The sequence below is a fragment of the Haemorhous mexicanus genome, chromosome 11 (genome assembly GCF_027477595.1).
Source record: "Haemorhous mexicanus isolate bHaeMex1 chromosome 11, bHaeMex1.pri, whole genome shotgun sequence".
Classification (NCBI taxonomy): Eukaryota; Metazoa; Chordata; class Aves; order Passeriformes; family Fringillidae; genus Haemorhous; species Haemorhous mexicanus.
The window spans coordinates 1,303,758-1,324,168 of NC_082351.1; positions in this window are offsets into that span (position 1 = coordinate 1,303,758).

Consider the following 20,411-nt stretch of genomic DNA (forward strand, 5'->3'; position numbering starts at 1 on the left):
GGAGGAGCCGCGCCTGGAAAAGCAGCGCGGAGCTCCCATCCAGGGACCAGGGGTGACAGCCGCTGTGCCAGCCTTCCTGGGCAGGAGCCCGGGGCTGCCACAAGGTCCTGAGTGCCGGTGTGGGACAATCGGTTCACCTTTGGTATTACCTCTGCACCTGTGAATTCATAAACGTGCTGCTCCACGTACAAAGGATGGCCCGGCCAGGGAGGTGTTTTCTGTGCACACGTGCAGAGAGGCTGTTGGCTGCTCCTGGTAAACCGCTACTCACGACAGTCGTGTTTCTGTTGTTTCTGTCTTTATACTGACAAGAATCACTCCAACCCTGACATTTGGCACAAGCACACCTTGGTCTCACAGACCTCACATTCATCTTTCCCCCGGCCGGGGCAGGCTCTGCCCGGGCTCTGGGCTGCTTCCAGCCGTGGCCCGACGCCATCCCGCGCTGCAGGCGCCGTTCTTTCCATTCCATCTGCCGCGGACCTCAGCGCCCGCCCCGCAGGACTCACGGCATTTGTGTAAACTGTTTGGAAGCTTTTCTCTGCATATCAGAAGAGAAAGCCTGCTTCTCCTCTTCTTTTGAAAGCATAATAATTATAATTAATTCTATTTTCTTCTGTTTCCAGCCTGAAGGGAAGACACATTTTGAGACTCGTTTTCAGGTCATTCTCCTGTCAAACTTCACATACTTCTGTACCCCAGCTCACTGTATTTGCTAAACATTGAGCTCCACGGTGCACTCTTCCTCGGGGAAAGGCACAGACCAGCCGGAGGCTGTCCACCTCCTGGCTCACTCCCTGGCTCACTCAGCTTGCTCCTAGCTCACTCCTCCCATCACACACTGCAGGTGTTTGGAGACTGTGTGTGACCACGTGTCTTCCTCTCACCTTCAACTCAATCAAATAATTAGCAGTCACTTAGGAGTCAATTAGGCGACACATCTTAAAAGTCTTTGTGTTTACCCTACTTCTTCATTTATGAACTCTGTTTAGCAGCCCAAGGGAAACCCTTTCGTCTTGAGGTCACCAGGGCACCCTGGGTTCATCTTTGGGCTGCAGAAGAGCTCACACTCATTTCTTACCACTGGCTGGGCAGTGGACACCGTGGGCCAGACCCCTGCTATGGCCACAGCTCTTTTGCTTCGTCGTCTCTCAAAACCCACTGTCCTTTCACTGTCCCTTCCCTGCCTTCCTGCTGTCTGTGAGGAGCACGTGGCTGTGCAGCAGAAATTCCCCTCCACTGGCCATTGTTTTCCCTTTCTTTGCTGAACTCAGCAGTTACAGCCCACAGCCACTTCATTCGCTGCTGTAAAACATATTTAGTGGGGTGGGTTGGTTTGGAGAACAAACCTTCCACACGATGTGGAATATCAGATGTCTGAATCCTGAGGAGACAGAAAAGGAAGAGGGGGCAAAGGTTTTCTACAAGCACTTATGTATGAATTTATGGGAGCAGACCTTAAAATAGGACCTAGAACAAGTTATACAATTAAAACTGTGCACTAATGCTGTATGGTTTACATGTCCCTTGCTCAGGGTTAAAGACTGCAGCAGCTCCTTTCAACATACTCTCCTTATTCAAGATCACCAGCCTCAGTACTTTGCCTCAAAATGTGCAAACCTTTAACTTCCCCCAAGGGATAACTCACTCTGAGAATGAAATATTAATTAGAGCCTCGTCATCCGCCATCACTGTGTGGCCTCTTGGAAGCCCGGGGAAGCCAGACACACTCCAGCCCCAAAGTGCTCCCTTTGTGTAGGGCTTTTGTTCCCCACATTCCACCCGTGGGGCCCTGTCACAGTGGATAAGAGCTCCCCGGGCCTGAAAGGGAACTGTCAGTCTGAGTGTAGCGGGCTGCTGACAGGGAGTATCACCATTAACCAGCTTGTTATCTTGAGTGGGGTTTGTACAAATCGCTCCCTGCCTGGCTTTTGGTATCAGCGGTGATGACAGCTCTTCGACAGATGCTGGTGAGGAGTGAATAAAGATGCTGTGGCTAAAGACCATCTGCAGGGATTAAACCTTCATCACATTCGATGACTTTTCTGCTCTCGAGACAAAGGGAACCTTTCTTTTTCCCCAGTCACACACCTTAGTTTCTCCAAGAGGCTGTTTCCCTGCCAGACACTTCCACTGCAGCTTGTCTATCATGGAGACGTTTGAAAACCACCTTAAACTGACTATTTGCACATTTAATCCATTATTCTCTCTAATGCTTTTCTAAATCTCCAGCAACAACCCAACCTTGTCCAGGACTGCTTCAGGAAGTTGCTGATGGCTCTTAGGGCCACCAACTTCCAACACCAGTCACAAAGGTTGAAAGGGAAAGTGGTGTGTGACATTCAGAGTCATGTCTTTCCATCTGAGCCACGTGCAGAAAGGGAGAACTAAATCACCAAGAATGTTGTGATTCTCCGTCTTCTGAGCAGTGACACAAATGTGATTTGAGTAACACAAGAACCGTGGAATCACAGAATATCCCAAGCTGGAAGGGACCCACAAGAACCACTGAATCCAACTCCTGGCCCTGCACAGGACAGCCCAAAAATCCCACCCTGTGCCTGAGAGTGTTGTACTAAGACTTCTTAAATAAGATTTGCTGTTTAAAACAAGGAGAATATTAAGTCTTGAGTTTGTCCAATGCTCAGAACTGAACAGGGAATTAAACAGACCCAAGCAAAGCAATTAAATGCAGTAAAGAAACTGCTGTTTGTTTTCAGAATGCTTTTGCTGTGTGCAGTAGCATATGAGGAAACAACATCAGAAGGGGATGTTTATCTCATGCAGTGACTCAGTCCTCATGCCTGATGCTTCTTAAAGCATCACGTCTCACTGCCCTTGTTGCAGTCCTGTTTCCGTTGAGCTCCTGATGCTCACTAATGCTTTGCACTCATTCTTTCCAGAGCCCTGCTAGGTGTATTCCAGGTAGGATCCCCTGGATTCCCACAGACCTCACACTGACCTGAGGCATGCTTGCAATAGAAAAGTTTTTATTGTCTCCCTGTGAGGGGGGTGAGGCCCTAGCACAGGTTGCCCAGAGAAGCTGCAGCTGCCCCATCCCTGGAAGTGTCCAAGGCCGGGATGGACTTCTTCATTGTGTAGTCAGTAATAAAAGGGCCCTGACTATGCTAGCTGTCTTGTCAGTGGTAATTTATTTTTATGCAGAAATCAAGGAGATTTCTGTCTGAAAACTGTCTCCCTTCTGGCCCCAGTGGTCAGGAACTGCCTGGCTGGACAAGGCTCTTCCCACACACATGCCTGTCCTGGAAAGTCACGGCAATCCCGTGCACAGAATGGATTTGCACAGGCATAAATAAACAGACAATTCTGGGCTGCAGGTCTCCAACCCAGCCACACTGCGCTGGATGAGATAAACCTTGGCCCAGGTCCCTTTCCCAAGGCAGACCCTGGCTCAGGCACAGGAGGTGAGCAGGGACAGGAATTATGTGTATTCCATTCAGCAATTCCAACAGGGAGAAGGGTTGTTGGTGCTGCTGGTGAAGGAGCATTGTTCTTACCAGCATCCCATGAGCTAATTCCGTGTACCCAAGGCAGACTGGCAGAACAGATTGGCATTCCTTCTGGAAAAGTCTGCTTAGCTTTCCTGTGAGCCACTTTGTGACTGATGGACCCCTGGGTGGTCAATTTGGCTGCAGCCCTTCTGCACAGCTCCATGGGGGAATTCTTGAGCTTGGCTCTACCTATGGTCTCACAAGACACATTACACTTTTTCCTAGGCATTATTTTCCAGAATGATTTGGTTGAGAAATCTAGAACAGTTGGAGGGTTTATCTGGAAATGCATCACTTTGCCCTTAGGTATATTCATTTAATATACAGATATGTATTTATTTATATGAAAAACAAACCAACCTTTAGGCAATAATAATAGCTGAAAGCCAAACTTGCATTTGTTATCCAGTGTTATTGCTATTAAGCGGCTGTTACTCATAACACAGCCGTACATACTTTGGATCTTAATCTCCTTTTGTGGTATTAAATGGGCCAAGCAGCTGCTAAATGGAACAAAAGTGTCATCCATCAGGATCAATTGGGATAAACATAAACATCCAATTTCCTTGCAGACAAACATGGCATGGGCTGACCAGCTTGCTTTGATCATCAGAATGGTGCTCCTGGAGCTCCAGCAGCGTGGAAAATCAGAGTGTTAACCTAACCTGAGCCTGGCATGTGGCACTGTTTTGGGGAATTGCAGGATGTAAAAGGCTGGAACACGTGATGTCCGTGCTTTCTGTGAGGATGGGGCTTGGGAAAGATGACTCTGTAAGGTGCACCTGGGGCTTGGCTTGCACTGCCAGCTGTGCCTGCATCGGAGAGCACCCATGAACCCTGGGGCAGATCCCTGCAGTGCAGAGGCAATCACACAGTGCTCAGCAGGGGAAGTACCAGGGGTTTGACTCTGCCACTGCATGGAACTTCCTCTTTATCTAAGCAGCCAGCCTCTTGCAAAAGAAAATTATCAACAAAGCAGCTCTGTCAAGAACAGATTTTATCATATCACAAGTGTTTGCAGGGAGCCAGTGTGCCTTGACCTACCATCATGCAGCCTCAGAGCTCCATTTGAGAGTGATCAGCTGTAGAGAAGTAATTGGAAAAATATGGCACATACACATGCACGAGTAAAGCAGCTTTCATTAAACAGCATTAAACACAGAACCATATGCCAGATTGAAATCACTGAAGTTTCCTCTGATTACTACAACCAGTACTGGGCCTGTGGAGTGGCACCAACTTGGCTTGGTGGTGGGCAGCCCTGAAATGTCCCAGCAAAGGAGTGAAGTCAAAAATGAGAGGTGGCTGGAAGTTTGGGGACTGACAGCTAAGATCTGTGGAGGTTCAAGCAGCACATGACCCCTGTGAGAGTGAGACCTCCTCATCTGCTTGCAGCAGCGGTCAGTGCAAGGTCTGGTGAAGATATAAACTGATTATATTAAGTGATTGCTCCACCTGTACCTGCAGGTAACATAAATTGGGTTTTTTCCTTCTTCAGCTTCCCGTACATAGAATTCTTTCCCCTCCCCTCCCCTCTCTTTTCCAAGCTGTGCCAAGGACATGGGATTTGAGATGTCCCATGGCACCATACACACATCAGGGAAAGGGCTGAGAGCCACTGCAAAAGAAACAGGAACAACCTTTGGAGTGGGGAAAAATGTTGTCCCTGTAATGGCCCTAAGATGTTGAGTATTTAGAAACATGAACCCAAAAATGCCAGTAGGTTTTTTTTAATTGGGAGTGTAGAGTTTTATTATTTAAAAGGTTTTATAAAGAAATTTTAAACAGACCATGGAATTGCTGTAACAGGTTGGGTTTTTTCCTCTTGGAAATTACTCAACCATTTGGTTTCTATTCTTGCACAAAGCACAAGCGTTTTGAACAATCATTTGATATGCTTGTTGATGCATCACAAAAAGGAGATATGCTTTGAATTCTCTTTAAAAACCCCATGTAAACACAAGGTTTATGGAGCATTGCAACAAAATACCATCTCCTTACTGAGTGCTTTCACATGTGATTTCCTCTCTGACTACTGCATGCAAACATACTTATTGTGTTTGGGAAATTCCAAAACCTCAGACACAATCAGGCTCAATAGCTCAGCAAAGGCAAGTTACAGTTTAAAATGTCCACGTTTTGCAACTAGATGCCTGGATGGTAGCAGAGGAAGGAAGAAAGGGACATTTTAACACAATAGGGTGGTTGGATAGCCCCTTTTTGCACTCCTTGGAGTCACAGGCTCACTCTGCACACACCAGAAGCATCCTTTGCACCCACGGACTGCTGGTCCATTACTGTAGGAAAGACACCCAGACCCAAGATCGTCATTTCATACAGACAAGGGCATGGTGCTCTCCAGGCTTTTAACTGTCCACTGTGTTTCTATCTTTTTGTAAAGAAAAGCCTTTCATACATAGGGTTGTGTTCCTTTTTGCGGGAATCCGAAGCACGACTTCTTCCCCGCGGGGGAGAAATCCTGGGCGGGGGCGGGCCGACCAGCTCCAGGGGAACTGCCTCCTCAGCCCACCTTGCACTCAGTCCCGGATAAGCTCTTCTTTTACCGGCCAGGAAAGGAACGAGGGCTCTGCACACACTGCCGGGAACCCAACCAGGTTTACTCAGGGCGATGCAGAGGGTCCACGAAGGGTCCGGGGGTGGGGGGGAGAGGAGCGAAGCAGGGACACAACCAGCCTGAAGCGGAGCAGGCAGCAAGAAGCCCAGAAGAGTGACGGGGCCAGGCTTTATAACGATGTGACAAGCAGGCGGGTCCGGGGTACACAGATCCAATGGAGAGGGGGACCAGGGGAGGAGCCGGAGGGGAGTGATTAGGGGTACACGAATGAAAGAGGGGGGAGAGGGCGGTGTTAAAATACGAACCAATGGGTAAGGAGAGAACTCAGAACTTTCCAGAACTAGGGGAGGGAGCCGCAGCTGATTGATGCACACAAGAGTGTCCTCCCACGGCATCCCCGCCCCATAGTCCTTGGGGTCTTCCTCCCACACCTTTTTTTTGCATTTATGTTTTCTTAAGACTTTATATTAGAAAAGCCATAAAGAAATAAGCAACAATACCAAGATATTACACAGGTGAGAAGAAATAGCAACAAGTGTAAGATTCAGCATGACAAAAGACTGTGAGAAAATTATTAAATACCCCTGAAATAGGTGGGTCGTCTTGTTTCCCACTATGCACATAGCACACTGCTGAGCACAGGGGTGATCACTGCAGAACTGGGGTCCCTTTAGCTTCCCCTAGAAGTCAGCCAGGATGTGCACACATCTCCCAGTTCCCAGTCTTCAGCGTCCCCATGGAGACTTGCGAGGTCTTTTTAGTTTAGCCCATAAGCCACTGCCACCTTCCTCCCCACAGCTGAGCCTCCTGGAAAAATTGTTGAAAGTTTAAATCCTACTAATTTGTAAATGAATAAACATGAAATTCTCTTTGGTAAGTTTTAAATCACGATTTGTGCCCCTAAGGCTGTTTATGGTAACAATTATAGAATCATCCCGGATTGGTTTGGGCTGGAAGGACCTTAAATATCATCTGAAATATCCCTTGATGGGCAGGGAGACCTTCCACTATCCCAAGATGCTCCAAGCCCCTCCAGCCTGGCCTTGGACACTTCCAGGAATGGGGAGCCACAGCTGCACTGGGCACCCTGTGCCAGTTCCAGAATGATCATTTTCCTCTGCTAAAACTAATACTCAAATTTAAAGTAGACGTTTCTCCACCTATACCTGAAGGCAACATAAATTGGGTTTCTGCTTCTGCAGCTTCCCCCACCCCGAAGTGCATGCTGAGCACAGCAGGGCTCTGGGCTCTGCCAGCCTTGCCCCCGGGCAGAGCAGGAGCAGCTCTGTCCATGCACAGGCAATCACCTCCAACAATGTTGTTAGGCAAAAGATCTGTGTAACGTGAGTAACCTGCAAAAATGGCAGGGCTGCACTATGAAATGACTCTCCCCTTCACTCTCTGTATATTTTTTATTTTCAAATTTGTTTCTGCTATGCCCTGATTTATCAAAGCCCTAAAACACATGCTTGACTTTAAATACTTCACTGCAGCTAAAACTAATTGCATACTTAGTCTTTGATGGCTCAAGGTCATAAAGAAATCACTCGCTTTTCCAAACAAATACTTCAGTATTTTAATTGCTTGCAAACCAGATTCCCACAGCCCCTGCAGAGATGGGTGTAGGACTATGTGCCTGACTGGAGGGTGAACTGCCTGGGATTTCCCTGACCAAATTCAGGCACTGCACCCAGTGACTTGGGGCACAGCATGTCCAGAAGGGTCTGGTCAGGCTGGACTTGGGTCTGATATGTGACAAAGCACTGGGAAGAACATGTGGCTGTCCTGATCCTGCTGACAGTGGCTGGGTGGGAGATGCCTGATGTGCCACAGTTACCTGAACACATCTGGGAAGTCTTCAGCATCTCTTCAGCAGGCATTTCCCATATCAGGGAACCATCAATAAGATATCAATATCCCCACTGGGCATCTTGTTAGTGCATGTAAGTAACTACATAAATATATAAATATGGAAATCATATCTAGAATCTAAACTTGCATGTATATAAAGAAGTGGAAGCAGTACTGTACAAGCAGAGTTCCCATCAACATTCACTCCGACAGCCTGGGGATATTCACTCCCTCCAGCTACACTGGCTGATTTCCCCTCCAAAATTCTTAGTAGAATGATAATATTTTAACAGTTGCAGCTTTAAAAACCTTGATTATGACCAATCATTTCTCCCAGCAATTGTATATTTAGCAGAAGGGAAAAATTAAACTTCCCAGGAATCAGGTTATTTAGGGCATAAAATTCAAGGAAATAGGTATTTAGGTCATTGTGGGCATGGTTTTTATTTTCCCTAATTTTCAGATTACTTTCAATTAGGGTCTGCTCAGAGTGGAAACTTCTTGATGTGAAATAGATACTATCTAAATCATTAGAGCTCATTCATTGCCATGTGCCACCTTTTAGAGCAATTAAACCTGACCTTGGGGTTAGGGAGCTGAGCACTCACCGACCCAGGGCACTTCCTCTGAATATGAATAAGCTTGGAGTACAAATACAGTGGGGCAGGTTTGCTCCTGGCACAGATAATGCCTTTGTTAGAGCACGGCTCTTCGGGCTCTTAACTGTGGAGTTCATTGATTCAGAACACTCACTGGTGGGATCAGTTCTGGGATTTTTTTTCCTGTCTTTTTTTTTTTTCCTTGACATCTGGAGTCTATCTCTTTGCCAGCCTCTCAGCCCTCCACTCAAAAAGAGAAAGTGAAGGAAACAGATGGACAGGCTCACAAACACATAGAATAAGTACCAAAAAAAGTTTGACAAAAATTTTGCAAGAAGAAGAGGGAAAGGAAGAAAAAGAAAAATGTCTCAATTTTAAAGTCTTTTGGCCATTAATTTTTTTGCCAAGTATTGCCAGATGAACTTGAGTTCAGTCTAAATATCCCATGATTCTCACCAGAGTGGTTTTTTGTCACTTTTCAACTCTCAGTAGCTTCTCCGATGGCAGTGCCCACCACCTGCACGCCACCTTTGGAGTCCTATGATTACAAAAAATGTCCAGGGCAAGGACTGTCCAGGACAGATTGGCTCATCTACCCACAGGAGTTATTTCAATGCCTTCTTCATTTGGCAGAAAGAATAGGGAAGCTGCCTCTACTTACAGGAAACAGAAAAGAAGATGCTGGTAAACAATAAGGTGGGGTCTTGTTTAGAGAACAGAGCTTTTCATGCCCTGCCAAGCCACGTTAAACAATAACTGTCAGAATCTGTTAGAAGATGGAAAATTGGTATTGCTTGGTACAGAACTAATTCTGCTGGGGTTTGTTCACAGACTGCATGGCACTTTTAGTCCTGCTTACCCCACGAGCTCTCAGCAATCCAAGACAGCTCCAAACGCTTTTCTTTCAGCTTTCATCATGTGCTAAGGAGGGGAAACAAGCCATCTGGCATTCCTTCACCTGGCAGGCCCACTCCTCATCAGGCTGCTGACCTAAAACATAATCTCCACCATGACCTATGGAGAAATGGGCAGGACCCACCTGCAAAGTAAAAGACCCTTTTTGAGGCATAATGCCAGATTCCTGATGGCTGCTGTGTGCACATTCACCTTTAGGAGACTTTGGCAACTTATATTTCATTGCCACAGTGTGCAAGTGGTTTCTGAGCAAGTAATTCTGCTCATTTGCAGGTAAAAGTTAAAGATACTGAGGGAACTACACCAAACCTCCTTGCTCCCCACTGACTTAGTCCAAGAGGACAAGACATGGAAATACTCTGTGTTGCACCATTTCTGAATTCCTTTACACATCTTGTACACAGCATGAAGAAGCAAGGTCAGGACTTTATGTTGTGAGGGCAACATTTTCCCACTATAGCCTATAAAAGTATAAAGAATTAGGAAATATTCCCAGCCATGGCAGATTGAGGGATTCAGACTTTTTTTTTTCCAGGTGTAATTACAAAAAAAAGATGATTGAGACTATTTTAAATCAGCTTTATCTAAAAATTTCCCCCAAAGTGAGCATGCAGCTGAATTAAGTTGTTTGTAAGAAACCAATTTCCTGTGGTAGCTGAACAGCTTCAGGGTGAAGTTTTGGCTTCATGTACAAACACAGAATCAAACCAGCCACTATTATCCATTTCCAAGTGCAGCACTTGAGTTCATGAAAACAGCACTCTTCTCCTCTTGGAAGTTTCTCTCTTGGTACATTCCCATCCTCGAGGGAGCAACTCACTCTCTGTGTTAACATTTTATTTGAGAACCATGATGTTTCTGGGTAATGAGTGTAACGAAATGCCATCCACACTGGGAAATGGGGGCCAGAGACCCCCACCACTGTCATCCTTCACAGAGAGCCAGCAGAGCCAGCAGGATCTGAAAGAAATTGTATCTGCTCAGTTAAAATTCTGCAATTTTACTTCATTAGATGACTTTTTTCCATGGAACACGCACAAAAAAAGAGGTTAATTAACTGACTACAGAATTGTACTTTCCATGTCAATATGTCAATACAAAATTAAATAATAATTTAAAAAATTGAAAAAATGAGTACCACCTGCTCTGTCCATGAGACAGAAAAATGAGGCCGTTATCAGAAAGGAGCTGCAGAAGGAGCCTGCACCCTGACAGGGAGGCTGATAAATATGCCTCAGTGGGTCATAAAATCATAGAGTGATCTGGGCTGGAAGGGATCTGAAAGCTCATCTCTGCCCCCTGCCATGGCAGGGACATCTTCCACTGTCCCAGGGTGCTGCAAGTGTCCAGCCTGGCCTTGGGCACTGCCAGGGATCCAGGGGCAGCCCCAGCTGCTCTGGGTGCTGTGTCCTGCACAGAGGAGGACAGATGGACTGTCTTTAGTGGCTGGTGTTTATCTGCCAGGGAAGGCAGGATAAATGGACTGGCAGTCTAATTCCCTCTAGCTGAATATGGCAGACCCAAAATCACCCACACAAGCTGGGAGTGTTGGAAAAATGACTGAGAATGCAGCTTACTGGTATTTTAGGGGCACTGCTGGCATCCACGTGTTTATAGTGGCTTTCCATTACTTTTTAAACTAAATTACATTTTATCAAACTGGAAGTGTCCTATCGCTGAGTAGATCTCTCCTGTTCTAGGCACAGAACCACTGATTTCATAGGAGAAATAAAGCAGAAAACCCTGGTTAAAGCCAACCCATTTCTTGCAGAATTTTAAATATCTCACTTGGAACTCTGGCTCCCCTTTTTCACATGCTGGGAGTCAAGGCTGCAGAGTGAGGGCTGGCTGTAAGCAGGCCAGGGGCTGGCAGCAGCAGGAAAGGCGATATTTCCAGCTCCACTCTGGTCATTAACAAGAGCAATTTGCCCACAAACAATCTGGAAAGAGTTTTCTCAGATTACAGTAAAAGTTAGTGGAGGTGGAAATTCCTTCTCTTTTGGATTAGCTCATCCTTCTTTGTGCAGCCCTTAAGTACATGGTGAAATGTAAGGAAGGTTTGGTAGCAGCAGATGCAGCTGAGAGCATAAAACCCATGGTGAGGGGGCCTGATCCATGATTCCTGGATCTCCTCACTGCTCCCATTAGTCCAGGTGGGAAAGCTCTGGACCTCCCTGTGCTGGTGCCTTTGGAACTGAGAGGAAAATTAAAGCACTTGTCAGCTGATTCTGCTGTCACTGGTTATTTAAGGAGGTGAGGGAAATTGGAATTAGCAATACAACTTTAACAAGATACAGCATCATCACTTTCATACCAGGTTTTGCTGACAGTCAGAGCGCTGCAGAACCTCATGAGCATGAAGAAAGCAGTTGAGAGGACAAACAGCAGACAGCAGAAAATGTTCATTCTAGCTTAAATAAAACTAACTGTTGGTTTGAGCCATTGAGCCAAAGCCCATAAAGTGACACAGATTAATCACAGCATCAGAAACCAACTCAGTTATCCTGCACATCAGGTTCTTCCATGAATCTCTGATCAGAACATAATGGATTCTTCAACTCATCCTTTCCAACATACCTTTAAGCCTCCTAGAGCCCTTATTACTGTGTCAGAGTAACCAGTTTTAAAAAAATTGAATGTCATCCATTTATATCAGAAGAAAATCACAGCTAAATTGTGTTTACACTTCATCCATCTTTACTATATCTCAGATTTGTTTTTAAAAACAGTGAGAACTCTGTGTGGTCAGCAAAGACTCTTTCCACTTAGAGGTCAGCAGAATTTCCCCACCCATGTGCTTTACTGTCCCAGTGCAGCTGGTCTGAAGCTGCCCCCTACACCCAACCAGCCTAGAAGAAAAGAAGTCCCCAGATAAGATTGGGATAGGCTGGATTCAAACCCAAGCAAAGACTCAGCCAAGCCCATTCTAGCTGAGCTGCAGATACACCACTGGCCAGAGAGCTGCACAGAGAGAGGTCTCATCCAAACAACTCTCTCAGCCTGGGAAATCCAAAACCCTTGTAAAAAGGGCAGCATATCAAACTCATGGCTGTTTGCTGAGGTTTGTCGTGTGTCTGTCTCCACCCCACGACTCCACATAACACTTTACCACCAGAGGAGAGCCAGCAGGAAATAAATGAGCAGCTGCTGGAATCACCTCTTCCTGTAGAAGAAATGAAAAAATGCTGGTGCACTCTAGTTAAAAGATGGAAATCTCTTGCACTGCATAAACTTGAGCCAAAACCTACCAGAGTCATTGCTGCTCACTGAAGAGGGCTCAAGGTCTATCTCTACAACAGGACATGTCTTCTTCACTTAATCACTAAATCAGATGAGGTAGAGCAGGAACAGGCACTCCTTCTGTCTGAAGCCAAGTGATGTTCACCAGGGATGAGCCCACAGACAGAGGTGACCCCTTTCAGTCCCAGCTGGCTCGTCCTCAGGATGGATGGAAGCTGCTGAGGACATATCCTCCCTTCTTTATCCCCACCTCCCCTTTCTGTTTAAGTGCCATTACATTACTGAAAAAATACTTATAGTTAATCAGGGCTGCTTAATCCTGTCCACTTCCATCTGTGCCTCTTTGCAGCCTGACACCTCTCCTGTCCCGAGGCCATGGGAAGCACAGGGTATTTAATGGGGAGGCATCTGGGAGCAGCTGTCCCCACTCATCCTGTCCACATCCCTTTCATTCCCAGATTACATCTTGTACCAACACTTTGTGTGTGAGGAAAATCAAAGCTGTCAGAACTGCTCCCAGGATGTGCAAGGTGTGCAAGGTGCCCAGCCAGGGGGGAGGGGGCCTTGACCCCTGTGCTCACCCAAAATAATGAATGGGGCAGGTTCCCAGCCTCCTCCAGCTCCTCCAGAGCTCAGCAGCAGAGTAATCATGACATGCACAAGCAATGAAAGGAATCTGATGTTAACTGGCTGAACAGGCTTGTCCAGAGACCCCAGACTTCCTCGTTCAGGCATGTTACACAATGGCAATTTTCTTTTTAAAGGAGGAAAAAAAAAAGACCTCGATATGCTAAAAGATGCCTCCTCACAGCCTTCCTTCCCCAGTCCAGTGCTTCAAAAACAATTGACAGAAAATCCAAGGATGAAATTTCAGAAACCATGGACTGTAATGACAGTGGAATGACTGAATAAGTCCTAATGGACTAGGAAGAGTTGATAACAAAAAGCATTTCTTTAATATTAGTCCTTCACCCAAGCTCATGGGGATAAATCTCTTGAGTTACTCACATTCACTGTCCTGGGAGGGAACTGAAGTCTAGTTCTGGCTGAGCAGGGTGTTTCTGATGGATTGAAATGGAAACACTTCTACAATGGCTTTGTGGGTGCAGCTTTGAACCATAATTCACTGGCAACAAAATTCTGCATTGTGGGTGTCAACCCAGATAGCAGGCAGGAGGACCAAAAACTTGCTGCCTGCTGAATTTCAATTTGCCAGCAGCAGCACTGGCTCATCACATCCCAGTTCTGTTCTCCAGTACCCACTTGTGACCAGTAGTTGCATATCTACTATTTTAATTATCAATTTAGCATTTAATTAAGCATTCAGTCACAGAAGGACCAAACACCACAGGATTCCTGCACACAGATGTGCTGACCCCACATGGCACTGCCTGGCTTTTGACTTCTGGTTGTTTTTAGCTTCAAATGTGATCCTTTACACCACAATATCTTCGAAAACCATAACAATGAAGATTTTTACGGGTATGTCAGTAAAGGACAGGACGGGAAGTGCCCAGCTAAGCTCATGGCACGACCTGAGCCCCCCAGCAAGGCAGATTCAGGAACTCAGAAAATATAGGTAAGAGTTCAGGGCAGGCAGCATGAGAGGACTGCTTTTAGTTTTTTGAAAAATTAGATATCCACCCTTGGAGCAAGTGCTCTTTTTTCACTGCAGGAACACCACTGCTGAGGATATCAGTGGTATTGCTAGATAAACCTGTCAAAACTGGGTAATACCTTCAAGTAGGAAAATATTTAGTGAGGTTTTTAAGCACTTTTCCCCAATGGCTCCTGTTCCAGCTTGGGCAGGGAAATGCTGCTTGGCGCCTTGGTCACCTGAGGAAAAAGCACTGCGATTTTATGACTGGAGTGAGATGAGGCTATCTCTTTCTTCCACAATTCAGCAGCTCCCTGTGGCTGCCCCGTTGGCAGATATCTGGCAGGATTAAATGACCTGATGTTATCGAGCTGCCCGGCAGAGCTCGGCGTGTCCCGTCTGATCAGTGTCCCCTCGTCTGCGCCCACAGAAATCCCACTGCTCATGGCACACGCCAGGAAACGTTGTCAGCCTTATATAAACAGATATTCTGACAAGGAAATTTAGGTTTTCCCTCTGTTATTTTGTCTAATACTTCTCATGTTTTGTCTATTGTATTGCAGATTGGTTAAAACAGGAGTGGAGGCAAGGGCATGATCCATAGAATGCAAAGGTAATGTCCACTCCATTTTCCTATCGGGCAATACTTAGGTCTTAAAAGTCTACTCCAAGTTAGAAAAATACTCGTATGTTTCAATGCAAATTTTCTCATGTTTCAATGCAAACCCTTAAAAATGAAGCTTAACACTGGAAGTGTATATGCCACTGGACACTGACCCAGTCGTGCCCACCGACCCAGCTCAGCCTGGTTGTGTCTTAAAGGTTTCACAGAATCACAAAATGTTACAGGGTAAAGATCATTTAGTCCCAACCCCAACACCTCCCACCAGACCAGGGCGCTTAGGGCCTCTCTTTCCACAGGACTCCAGACTGTCACAAGGACACAAGACTCTGTATCCACACCCATCATGTAATTTATGTGTAACAATTTTGGTTGTCCTGCTACACCAAGGGCCATTCCAGACCCTTGGGCATCCTTTAGCAGAAGTCACGAAGCATGAGGAGAAACAAAGAACAGAACTGTCATTAATTGGAAACATCTTACAATTGTGTCATACCTCGCTTGCAGATTTTCAGTATTATTGTCACATATAAATGTATATTCTGTCACATGTCACCTCGGGAGGGGTGGCTGGAGTTCTCACTGCAGAGACCATTCTGCAGCACACACACCCCCTGGTATTTCTGCCCCACCCTGCCGATCTTCCACCCCTTACAAAGGTACAAAGCAGAACCTATTTCTTAAACAGCTCCAATCACAGTCTCACCAGTGTCAGAGAAGCAGCTGGGGCTGTCTCCTTCAAAACTGAAACCCAACTTGCCTTGAAAAATGAGAACATCTCACAGGGGTGAAAGCTCGGCCCTTTGCAGGTGAGTGGGAGATCTCAGATCGTGCCAGCAGAGCTTGGCCTCACACGTCTCTTTTGGGCTGGGCACAAAGGGAAACAATGGCACTGGCCTGGGGCCCCTCTCCTGGAAGGGAAGCTGTTGGCTTTGGGGTCTCAGCATTGGTGGTATATCTGCAAGCAAGCTCAGAGCTAATGTAAGTATCTCCAGTATAAGTTATGGAGTTGTTAATTCTCCACAGGTTTTAATTATCATTTAGTGAATATGCTGGACTATAAATGTGTTATTAAACCTAAATTAAATTCAAATTTGGAACATAAATGTGCTATAAAAATTTATGAGGGATCTTAGCTGTGAATAATTTTTTTAGACATTGCTGTGAAAGCTGCAGAATATCAGTTTCTGAATTAGTATAAAATACTGTGTGTTACTTGTCAATTATTGGAGACAGTATCTGTGGACGTATGTCCTAAAACCCCCATGCAGTCCAAAACTTAATTAATTGGCAGGAATTTCCAGGTCTGTAAAAAACAAATGAACCATTTTCATGTCAGCACAGTACTGCACCACCTGGAATTGCTGTTTGTGGGTCCCACTTTCTCCAGGCCTACCAAGCTCAGGATGTACAGAAATCACATAGCCCAGGACAAGTTGGGTTGGAAGGAACCTTAAAGATCATCTAATCCCACCCCTGGCATGGCCAGGGACACCTTCCAGTGTCCCAGGGTGCTCCAAGCCCCGTCCAACGTGGCCTTGGGCACTTCCAGGGAATGTGATTCACATCCCAAAGACCTGAGGATTGTTTGGGCTGCCAGTGCTTGTACATTTCTCTTCTTCCCTGAGAATGATCACCAGAGAGCCCTTCCTGCAAAGCCTGGAAATGTGTTGTTGATAAATTCAGAGAAGCTATTCACAATAAAGCACCTCACTCACCACAGGTATCAGAGGGCAGTGCTGTATGCCTTGACATGCCCTTGATTGAATTTACATCAACAGTACTGAATTAATTTGAATTGAGTTTTAAAGGAGAAAAGCAAACCGGTAACAATTTCAACCAGCTTACAAACCTGTTGATTACTGCAAAACCTGAAGATCCTGCACGCTGCAGCCTTTTGGTCACTCTGAGGTACAAGAGGATCCCATTTCCTGCAGGAGAACTGCAAGATTTAACAGCTTTGGGCAGAACAAGGCTGTTAGCTGAGAAATGAACCTCATCAGTACCATAGTTAGGAAACAGAATCTTCCTCAAACAGCAGGTCAGGGCAAATGTTAGAAAAGACAGAAAAGTGGAGAAGGTAATTGACCTAATGATGGTGTTTTATTTTAGAGTCGTGCCAAATTTCCTTCATGGTCTGCACCGAAAAGTGAACACCCAGCTGTGACGTGTAACCCACAGCTGTCCACATGTGGATTTCCTAAAGGACCATCTCTGTTTCTGGTAATTCCAGATGCAATTGTAAACTGTACCTTAATCAGGCATGATGGAAATCTGCTCCTACTCAGGGAAAGAAGGGGAGAAAGGAAGCAGCAGTGCAAGGGCAAGGTCCTGGAGCACTGGCTGGGCACTCGAGGTGGTTCCTGGAGGAACAAAAGGGACATTTTACATGGCTTAAGTGCTCTCAGCAGAGCACATCTGTGTGGATGGCTTCCCGTCACTCCTGAGACTAATGCATCCACTGTTTCTTTTGCCAGCCTTGCACTTGATTAAAGGACACTCCACATCCAGAGCAGTGTTGTTGTACAGAATGTATGTGCTATCAAATAATAAACTATCTGTCACAATATTGGCTCAAGGTTTGGGAATTTTCTAAAGTAGGAAGATTAAGATGATTGAACTTCAAATAAGTACCATTTCTAACTAATTGTTTGCAGATATGGCATAGAAGCAAGATGGCTTCTTTTGGGAAAGTAATGTGATTTTACTTTACAAGATTCTAGCTGAAAAATAAATGCTCAAAGCCCAAGCTTGCTTAAATCTGTGCATTTGCAGTCACCTGAAGGGAAGCTGCACTTAGAGCACTGGAGAGTGTCCCAACATGCTGGGCTCCCCTTTAAAACTGGAAAAAGAAGCAGTCACTGAATTAGATTTAATCACCTGGGCCTAGATTTTGTAACAACCACATGGGCAGCTCTTCAGATCTGGTCTACAGACCAGACTTGACCTGGGAAGTCTTCCCTCTCCATATCCATGAAGGTGCACACAGAAATTCACTCTACAGAACTCACAGAGGCTCCCACCTCTTCTTCTAACCACTACTACATGGCCTTTCCTGCATGGGAAGGTCACAAATGCCACCATCTCTCCATCCCTCTCTTGGTATTCTCCTGTGCTGATCTCCACAGGGTGACCTGCACAAGCATTTTCTCCCTGCAGGACATTGATCAACACAGCCAGAAAGATCTTGGTTCTCCGTTCCAGCTGAGTCACAGGCTCAACATGTGACCCTCTGTCACATGGGCTTCTCATGTCAAAATCAAAACTGAATTAAAATCTAAGAACACACTGTGAACCAGATGCTCCAGCTGAGCCAAACCTTTCTGGTAAATACATTGCAAAGAGCACAAATCATCCCACTTCAAACTTTGGGAATCTGTATATATCTAAATGTATACAAAATTCTGCTGTTTCTCGACAATAGGTTCATGCTCTAGAAGAACAGAAATTCAGCAGGCTGAAATTAATAATACATTAGAATGAACACCAGTGCATTGTTTCCCATTTAAGGAACTGCTTGGATATAAATAAATCCTTACTCATATTCTATGATTTAAATAACAGAATCATTCTTACCATGAGTAACGATTGTACCTTTCACAAAAATAAGAGGTAAAAATTAGTTCGAGAAGAAAAGAGTCTTAAACTTTGATGCTCTTGATGTCAGTGTATTGAATGTGGCATGGTTCAAAACAATCTGCTAATGTCCCCAAAATGTCATTATTTAACCCCAGCCAGCCACCAGCCCCTCTCAGCCCCTCTCTCACTCCCCCACCACTGGGATCAGGGAGAGAATCAGAAGGGTAAAAGCTAGAAAACTTGTAGGTTTAGATTAAGACAGTTTAACAGTGCAAGCAGGAGCTGGGCACACAAACACTGCTAAGCAAAGTATTAATTCACTGCAAGCAGGTATTAATTCACTGCTCCCCATGGTTGTGCAGGTGTTCAGCACCTCCAGGAGAGCAGAGCTCCATCCCGTGCAGCAATGACTTGAAAAGACAAATGCCATTCCTTTGAATGTCCCTCCCCACCCCCATCCCCCTCTCCCTGTCCCCCCCTCGGTCCCTCCCTGTCCCCCCAGCTTTATATCCAGAGTGTGATGTCATATGGGCTGGAATATGGCCTTTGGTCAGTTTGTGTCGCCTGGCTGGCTGTGGCTCCTCCCAGCTTCCTGCCCAGTGTGACCACCCAAAAGCAGGAAAGGCTTGGCCCTGCCCATGCACAGCAAAAACATCTCTGTGTTATCAGCCCTGTGTTCAGCACAATCCCAAACCAGCCCCAAATCAGCCAATTCATTCTATCGCAGCCAAAACCAGCACATCAGGAAAAGACTGATTGGATCAGTGGAATTCAAGCTAAGTTTTGATGCTCTACCTAAAGGTGCTGTTTCCACCACATGGCCAAATCACGTGTTGCCTAAATTTGTGCCAGCATTGTATCTTTTGGAGGTTTCCTCTTGCAGAATGCAAGGAGCATGAAGTGCATGGAAACAGGGACACAAATATTTGCCCAAAACAGCAACTAAGGTAAAAAAACCAACCTAAAAAAAAGAACATGGATCAGGGGTCATGGACCCTTGCTGAGACAATTTTCTCAGTGATGGTGTTCCGGTACTGGTGAGGAAGTGTTGCTTTGCATCTGAAGTCACAGCCTGTAGTGAGAGCTGCTCCTGAATATTCGAGTTCACTGGACAAGAGGCAGCTGAATTATTGCACATTTACACATCTCCAACCATACTCCAAATAACACCAGAAAGAATTGAGGCTAATGCTTTAAAAACATCATTTTAAAAATCTGAAACACTAAGATTTCAGTTTAATAACTGGTTGTATGGTTCCAAAAAAATGTAGGGTGCTATACATTCAAATCCAGTGAGAAAATCCTTTTACCACAGCAGAGATCCTTTTAATTCCACAGCAGAGAAAATTGGTCGTAAGGTAGATTATTTAGCCACTTTTTTTTATTTGTGATATGTATAAGCCCAGACTATTCTACTCTAAAATTCACTGCAGCATTTGGAGTGAACAAGCAAAAAAACCTCAAATCATAAAGTATTTTCCTTTGCTTATATTATCGGTTTGTGAAAACAAGGATCTGGTGGGCAAAACCGTTTAAACAAACAGGGGTTTAGGAGTATGCAATACAGAAAATTGTGGTGATTTCTCACATAACTTTGTTACATGCCAAGCACTGATTTCCTTTTTATATAAATGAAAGCCTATAAACTGATGCAATTACCCTCCCACATACATTAGTTTAAATGCTAGGGTGTTACAAACCCCATTTATCTTTCATGCTTTCTGTTAGGCTGAGAGTCAGCTCTGAGGTTTAAATTTTGTTTAAAAGTTCTTGGCTAATTGATCACTTTAGGGATGCTTTAAACACAGGTAAAACACCGACAAAGATGTTAAAAGTAAGCTTTCCTAATGGATGAATTGCAGCTATCCATCATCCTGCAGCTACTTCCCCACCACCCTCCCATTAAACCTAATAAGTTCTA